The sequence below is a fragment of the Cardiocondyla obscurior genome, unplaced genomic scaffold, assembly GCF_019399895.1.
Source record: "Cardiocondyla obscurior isolate alpha-2009 unplaced genomic scaffold, Cobs3.1 scaffold33_214576_698314, whole genome shotgun sequence".
NCBI classification, from domain to species: domain Eukaryota; kingdom Metazoa; phylum Arthropoda; class Insecta; order Hymenoptera; family Formicidae; genus Cardiocondyla; species Cardiocondyla obscurior.
In genome coordinates this window covers 160001-168604 of record NW_027228790.1, presented here as the reverse complement: position 1 = coordinate 168604, position 8604 = coordinate 160001, and the positions used below count along the sequence as shown (strand labels likewise).

Here is an 8604-nt window from a genome sequence, read left to right as displayed (position 1 = left end):
GTGCTGTGTATTCATTCAATGTCAGATTTATTCTGTGTGCATTTGGGCAACCTCATTAATTGCACTCAAGGAAATACTCCTCGAGTGCATCCAGGAACGCAACTGCTCAATGAGCTCAGTGAGTGGTTGTGCTCCTGGATGCACCATTATTTTTTTGAGGCATAGTGGCAAGTATACTTATCACTGTACCTTAATAGGTTATGCATTATTTCATTATATTATTTTCTCTTTTAGCATTAACTTGTTTGAACCAAATCAGAAATAAGTTATTCAAAACTTATTTACAATGCCGAAAGACATACAATATTTATCTAAAAGACGATGTAATCAATTAATTAAAAATGAATTAAATTCTTGCACCTCTTGTTTTTCGTCAAAATTGATTGCGTCGAATACAATTCCTAGTACATTAGGAGAAAGTACAATTACTTTTGAAACACTCAGTGTTGTTCGTTGTGAATCAAATGCGTTAGAAAATAATGTTACTAAAGTAAATTTATTTTTTGATTCTGATACATTATCGCAATCTGATAAAGAAAAAGAGGAGGAGCATAGTTTTAAATTACAAAAAAATGTAGTTGAATCTATAGATATAAATATCGATAATATTACTGATAAGAATTTAAGTCAAAATTTACAAACATTAGTCATTAAACATAATATTTCACACAATGCCGTTAATGAATTATTACAAATTTTGAGACAACATGGTCATTCTGAATTATCTTCCGATGTTCGGGTTTTAATGGAAACTCCGCGAAATGCAGCCATAAATTAAAAATCTATGGGTACTGGTAAATATGCACACTTTAGTATATCTTGCGGTATCGAGCAATGTATAAAAATGTATAAAAAATTTATAAAAAGTAATAATATTGAAATAAATATTAATGTAGATGGTTTGCCCATTTCCAAAAGTTCCAGCAGTCAATTTTGGCTTATTATGGCATTTATTGAAAACATTGATATTTATACATCGCCATTCGTAATTGGTGTATATCACGGTATGTGTAAACCTAACAATACAAATAAATCTTTAACTAAATTTGTAAATAAATTTCTACAACTTTCTCAATGTGGTATAGTTGTTTTCGGAAAAAAAAACACTTAGTATTAACGCTATTGTGTGTGATGTTCCAGCTAGAGCATTTATCTCGTATACAAAAAGTCATACTGGATACTTTGCATGACAAAATGTATTCAAGAGGGTACTTTCGTACGTAATAGAGTTACTTTTCTAGATATTGATTGTACGTACAAATAATTCGTTCAGAAATCGAACACAAATTGAACATCATACCGGTAATTCAATATTAGAGATGCTTCCCATTGATATGGTTTTGCAAATTCCGTTGGATTATATGCATCTTGTTTGTTTAGGTGTTATGAAACGAATGTTGCTATTATGACTTAGAGGTTGCAAAACTGTCAAATTAACATCAGAAAATGCCAATAAAGTTTCACATTACTTAAATGCAATTAAGTCTTGCATGCCATCAGAATTTGCAAGAAAACCGAGAAGTTTTCACGATGTTGACACATGGAAAGCTACTGAATTTCGTCAGTTTTTACTTTATACTGGTATTGTCGTTATGAAATCTGTAATAGAACCTAGGTTTTATAATCATTTTCTTTCTCTGAGTATTGCAATAAGAATATTAATTGATCCTGAATTATGTATAACATTTAATACTTACGCGAATTCATTATTAACGTGGTTTGTATCAAATTATGGATATATTTATGGTTATGAATATTTGTCATACAATGTTCATAATCTTATTCATCTCGCTAATGATGTAAAAAAATTTGGTTGTTTAGAAAACTTTAATTGTTTTAAATTTGAAAATCATATGCAAAAAATTAAAAAAAAATTGCATAATACCGGAAAACCTTTACAAGAATTGTCTAATCGATTATTCGAAATGTTACAAATTCCAATTCAACCGTGTCTCGCAGAACAGTATACGATTATTGTTTATAAACCACGATCACTGAATAAAAGAATTTCTTATGTACAATTTAAAAACTTTAAAATTTCGAACAACAAAATTGATAATTGTGTTTTGCTTAGTAATGAATCGATAGTTTTCATTTTAGATATATTTGAAAAGAATAGTGAGTTAATTTTTTGCGCAAAACGTTTCTTAAATCCGAAATCAAGAGGCACGGCAGTGCCTCGCGCCAAGTATAGGCGCAGCGTACTACCTGCCTATATTTACGCGAGACCCATTTTAAGAAATTCGTACATATTTGGATCTCGACAATGGCTGAACCGATCGCTTTCTACATAGGTTCATTGTGTAGATTAGGGTCGATTTATATAATAAAAGTATTTTTATTTTTTCGCTACGTTATCTACAAACGAAGATATCGCGATGTAAAATTTGCTTGCAAGAGTAAAATCTTATTTTATCTTTAACGTCGTCGACGACGAAAATGTCCTTTTCGTTTTCGCGCCGCTAGATGGTGTGGATTGATTTATCGACTCTGCTTCATTTATCGACTGTCTTTATTGATGTGTCAGTTTAGTGGTAATGAGTGATGAGTGATGATCGCGTAATAAATAAAAAAATAATAAAGTAAACGTAAGTTGTCATACGATCGGTATTAAGATCAAAAGTTTGAGTAATGGCAATCAAGTATTAAAACGAGGTATTTACTAATAATTCAGGAGATGGATTAAACTTATTCCTGGAAGATGCGATAATTGATAAACATGATGTGTGAACATATTAACGATTTGATTTATTGTAAATTAAGTCAAGGAAATTCTTTGGAAGACCAACCATTAACTAGTGACAAAAATAAACGAGGAATTCTATTAGATAAGTTAAGTATATCTATTCTGTAATAGTACTCTAATAAATATTTATAAGCCATATTTATTAAAATAAAGTTTGCTTTTCAGATTTACAAATAAAAATGTGGTTGTCACAGCACAGAGTAAAGATAAAGTTGGAATGAAACTTTAATTAATATCAGTGGCTGTTCTTGTTAGTAAAGCTTCTAGTCAAGCATTCTTTTCGCAAATACTTAAGGTTATTGTGCAATTTATTTTACTAACTTGTAATTAATGTAGTACACAAATAAAATATGTAATTAATATAAAAAATATAAATAATGTTTTTAATTTAATTAATTGTAGTTTATGTAGTTGTTATTAATTGTAACCGGAGCGGAGGTCCGGGTGTACCCCGCAAGGGAAATAAACACCAAAAAAATATATAAGTATAAAAATAAATGTTTTATTTTATTTAATATTTAATATTACACTCTTTTACTTAATATTAAATAATTATTTACATTGTTCCGATATGAATCGGTTAATCATTTATTACAATTTTTTAATCAATATAATATTAATCAATATAATATTTAATCTAATAATTTCTTTTAATCATTCAATATAAATTAGTTAATTTCTTTTTCTTAATTTATTAATATGTTATTAAAACTTTTAAACATGTAATAATAAAAAAATAAAATTTGTCAAATTAATAAATGTTAAATAAATGTCAAATTAAAATAAAAGAAATTAACAATACATTTGTAGAAATAAAAATTAAAAAATATGTGTATAAAATATGTATGTAAAAAAAAAACAAGTCTAAAATAATTTGAAGAAAAATTAAAAAAAAATGTAAAAAAAAATTAATAAAAAAAATATTGCTTGTAGGGGCCGTTTTGGTAGCCGCGACTTCTCCTGCTACCGCGACCCCGTCCGTTACCACGATCCCGTCCGTCATCGCGACCTCGCCCGCCACCGCAATTGTACATGTAGCAGTCAGCTCTTTTCCAACGAGGAGCTAAAAAAAATTAATATGTTTTTAAAAGTTATAGTAAAAAATCCAGAAGTACGATAGTACCTTATGCCAAATGTACTTACGTCTATTTAATTTTTGTTCCAAGATTTCTAATCTTTTTCTTAACTCTTCGTTTTCGCGAGCTAAGGTCGCGGCTTCTGTGGTTTGCGCCGTTTCTCCGGCTCTGTCTCGGCTATTTCCTGTGGAGGCCAACGGCTCCTCACGACAAAGAGACGATTGCCTTTGGACAACCGCCACATTGTCGCGAGGAGGAAGCTGTCTTGACGGCCCAGCCTGAACGTCTTCAAAGTCCATTTTTCCAAATGATCTGTAATATATATAATATATAATAAAATATAAAATATAAAACAAAATAAAAAGTAGAATATTTAAAAAATAATAATTACTTACGTAAAAATAAAATTTTCGTCGTTTAGTATGTCGTCTAAAGATTCTATTTCTTTGTTCGTTGTTTTGTTTTCACTTCTTGGCATCTCACTAAGAACTGTTGAAAATTAATAAAAACAGAGTAAACGTATTTTTCAAATTGATATAGATGTTGGTTGTTATTAATCGCATAAAGGCGAGTTTACAAATTTGTAACGCTATTACACTTGCGAACTATTAATACACTATTGCTCGTGCGGAGACATTAGTTGCCGCGTGTAATTGGTTGTCGCTATCGGGCCGTGATCCTCCAATCCAGTGACAGAAACCAACATATAGTATGTCAGCTGTAGTTACACTGTAACCATCAGTTACACTGTAACTCTTATAGAGTGATGGTAGCAACGTCACTGTATATCTGTAAGATCTACATTTCTTACAGGTTTCTACTTCGTAAGAAATTTTTCTCCGCTTGCTTCTCTCTCTCTCTCTCTCTCTCTCTCTCTCTCTCTCTCTCTCTCTCTCTCTCTCTCCCTCCCTCTCCCTCTTCCTTTCCCTCTTCCTCTCCCTCTCCCTCTCCCTCTCCCTCTCTCTCTCTCCCTCTCTCTCTCTCTCCTCTCCCTCCCTCTCCCTCCCCTCTCCCTCCCTCCCTCCTCCCTCTCTCCTCCCTCCCGCTCCCTCTCCCTCTCCCTCTCCCTCTCCCTCTCCCTCTCCTATCTACTCTGTATGTATGTATGTATGTTTGTATGTATGTATGTATGTATGTATGTATGTATGTATGTATGTATGTATGTATGTATGTATGTATGTATGTATGTATGTATGTATGTATGTATGTATGTATGTATGTATGTATGTATGTATGTATGTATGTATGTATGTATGTATGTATGTATGTATGTATGTATGTATGTATGTATGTATGTATGTATGTGTATGTATGTATGTATGTATGTATGTATGTATGTATGTATGTATGTATGTATGTATGTATGTATGTATGTATGTATGTATGTATGTATGTATGTATGTATGTATGTATGTATGTATGTATGTATGTATGTATGTATGTATGTATGTATGTATGTATGTATGTATGTATGTATGTATGTATGTATGTATGTATGTATGTATGTATGTATGTATGTATGTATGTATGTATGTATGTATGTATGTATGTATGTATGTATGTATGTATGTATGTATGTATGTATGTATGTATGTATGTATGTATGTATGTATGTATGTATGTATGTATGTATGTATGTATGTATGTATGTATGTATGTATGTATGTATGTATGTATGTATGTATGTATGTATGTATGTATGTATGTATGTATGTATGTATGTATGTATGTATGTATGTATGTATGTATGTATGTATGTATGTATGTATGTATGTATGTATGTATGTATGTATGTATGTATGTATGTATGTATGTATGTATGTATGTATGTATGTATGTATGTATGTATGTATGTATGTATGTATGTATGTATGTATGTATGTATGTATGTATGTATGTATGTATGTATGTATGTATGTATGTATGTATGTATGTATGTATGTATGTATGTATGTATGTATGTATGTATGTATGTATGTATGTATGTATGTATGTATGTATGTATGTATGTATGTATGTATGTATGTATGTATGTATGTATGTATGTATGTATGTATGTATGTATGTATGTATGTATGTATGTATGTATGTATGTATGTATGTATGTATGTATGTATGTATGTATGTATGTATGTATGTATGTATGTATGTATGTATGTATGTATGTATGTATGTATGTATGTATGTATGTATGTATGTATGTATGTATGTATGTATGTATGTATGTATGTATGTATGTATGTATGTATGTATGTATGTATGTATGTATGTATGTATGTATGTATGTATGTATGTATGTATGTATGTATGTATGTATGTATGTATGTATGTATGTATGTATGTATGTATGTATGTATGTATGTATGTATGTATGTATGTATGTATGTATGTATGTATGTATGTATGTATGTATGTATGTATGTATGTATGTATGTATGTATGTATGTATGTATGTATGTATGTATGTATGTATGTATGTATGTATGTATGTATGTATGTATGTATGTATGTATGTATGTATGTATGTATGTATGTATGTATGTATGTATGTATGTATGTATGTATGTATGTATGTATGTATGTATGTATGTATGTATGTATGTATGTATGTATGTATGTATGTATGTATGTATGTATGTATGTATGTATGTATGTATGTATGTATGTATGTATGTATGCATGTATGTATGTATGTATGTATGTATGTATGTATGTATGAATGTATGTATGTATGTATGTATGTATGTATGTATGTATGTATGTATGTATGTATGTATGTATGTATGTATGTATGTATGTATGAATGTATGTATGTATGTATGTATGTATGTATGTATGTATGTATGTATGTATGTATGTATGTATGTATGTATGTATGTATGTGTATGTATGTATGTATGTATGTATGTATGTATGTATGTATGTATGTATGTATGTATGTATGTATGTATGTATGTATGTATGTATGTATGTATGTATGTATGTATGTATGTATGTATGTATGTATGTATGTATGTATGTATGTATGTATGTATGTATGTATGTATGTATGTATGTATGTATGTATGTATGTATGTATGTATGTATGTATGTATGTATGTATGTATGTATGTATGTATGTATGTATGTATGTATGTATGTATGTATGTATGTATGTATGTATGTATGTATGTATGTATGTATGTATGTATGTATGTATGTATGTATGTATGTATGTATGTATGTATGTATGTATGTATGTATGTATGTATGTATGTATGTATGTATGTATGTATGTATGTATGTATGTATGTATGTATGTATGTATGTATGTATGTATGTATGTATGTATGTATGTATGTATGTATGTATGTATGTATGTATGTATGTATGTATGTATGTATGTATGTATGTATGTATGTATGTATGTATGTATGTATGTATGTATGTATGTATGTATGTATGTATGTATGTATGTATGTATGTATGTATGTATGTATGTATGTATGTATGTATGTATGTATGTATGTATGTATGTATGTATGTATGTATGTATGTATGTATGTATGTATGTATGTATGTATGTATGTATGTATGTATGTATGTATGTATGTATGTGTATGTATGTATGTATGTATGTATGTATGTATGTATGTATGTATGTATGTATGTATGTATGTATGTATGTATGTATGTATGTATGTATGTATGTATGTATGTATGTATGTATGTATGTATGTATGTATGTATGTATGTATGTATGTATGTATGTATGTATGTATGTATGTATGTATGTATGTATGTATGTATGTATGTATGTATGTATGTATGTATGTATGTATGTATGTATGTATGTATGTGTATGTATGTATGTATGTATGTATGTATGTATGTATGTATGTATGTATGTATGTATGTATGTATGTATGTATGTATGTATGTATGTATGTATGTATGTATGTATGTATGTATGTATGTATGTATGTATGTATGTATGTATGTATGTATGTATGTATGTATGTATGTATGTATGTATGTATGTATGTATGTATGTATGTATGTATGTATGTATGTATGTATGTATGTATGTATGTATGTATGTATGTATGTATGTATGTATGTATGTATGTATGTATGTATGTATGTATGTATGTATGTATGTATGTATGTATGTATGTATGTATGTATGTATGTATGTATGTATGTATGTATGTATGTATGTATGTATGTATGTATGTATGTATGTATGTATGTATGTATGTATGTATGTATGTGTGTATGTATGTATGTATGTATGTATGTATGTATGTATGTATGTATGTATGTATGTATGTATGTATGTATGTATGTATGTATGTATGTATGTATGTATGTATGTATGTATGTATGTATGTATGTATGTATGTATGTATGTATGTATGTATGTATGAATGTATGTATGTATGTATGTATGTATGTATGTATGTATGTATGTATGTATGTATGTATGTATGTATGTATGTATGTATGTATGTATGTATGTATGTATGAATGTATGTATGTATGTATGTATGTATGTATGTATGTATGTATGTATGTATGTATGTATGTATGTATGTATGTATGAATGTATGTATGTATGTATGTATGTATGTATGTATGTATGTATGTATGTATGTATGTATGTATGTATGTATGTATGTATGTATGTATGTATGTATGTATGTATGTATGTATGTATGTATGTATGTATGTATGTATGTATGTATGTATGTATGTATGTATGTATGTATGTATGTATGTATGTATGTATGTATGTATGTA

General features: G+C 28.8%; 1 pseudogene; it reads left to right on the top strand.

The window, feature by feature from the left end:
* Window positions 1-286: 286 nt before the first annotated feature.
* Window positions 287-2294, top strand: LOC139112639 (uncharacterized; annotated as a pseudogene).
* The last annotated feature ends 6310 nt before the right edge of the window (window positions 2295-8604 follow it).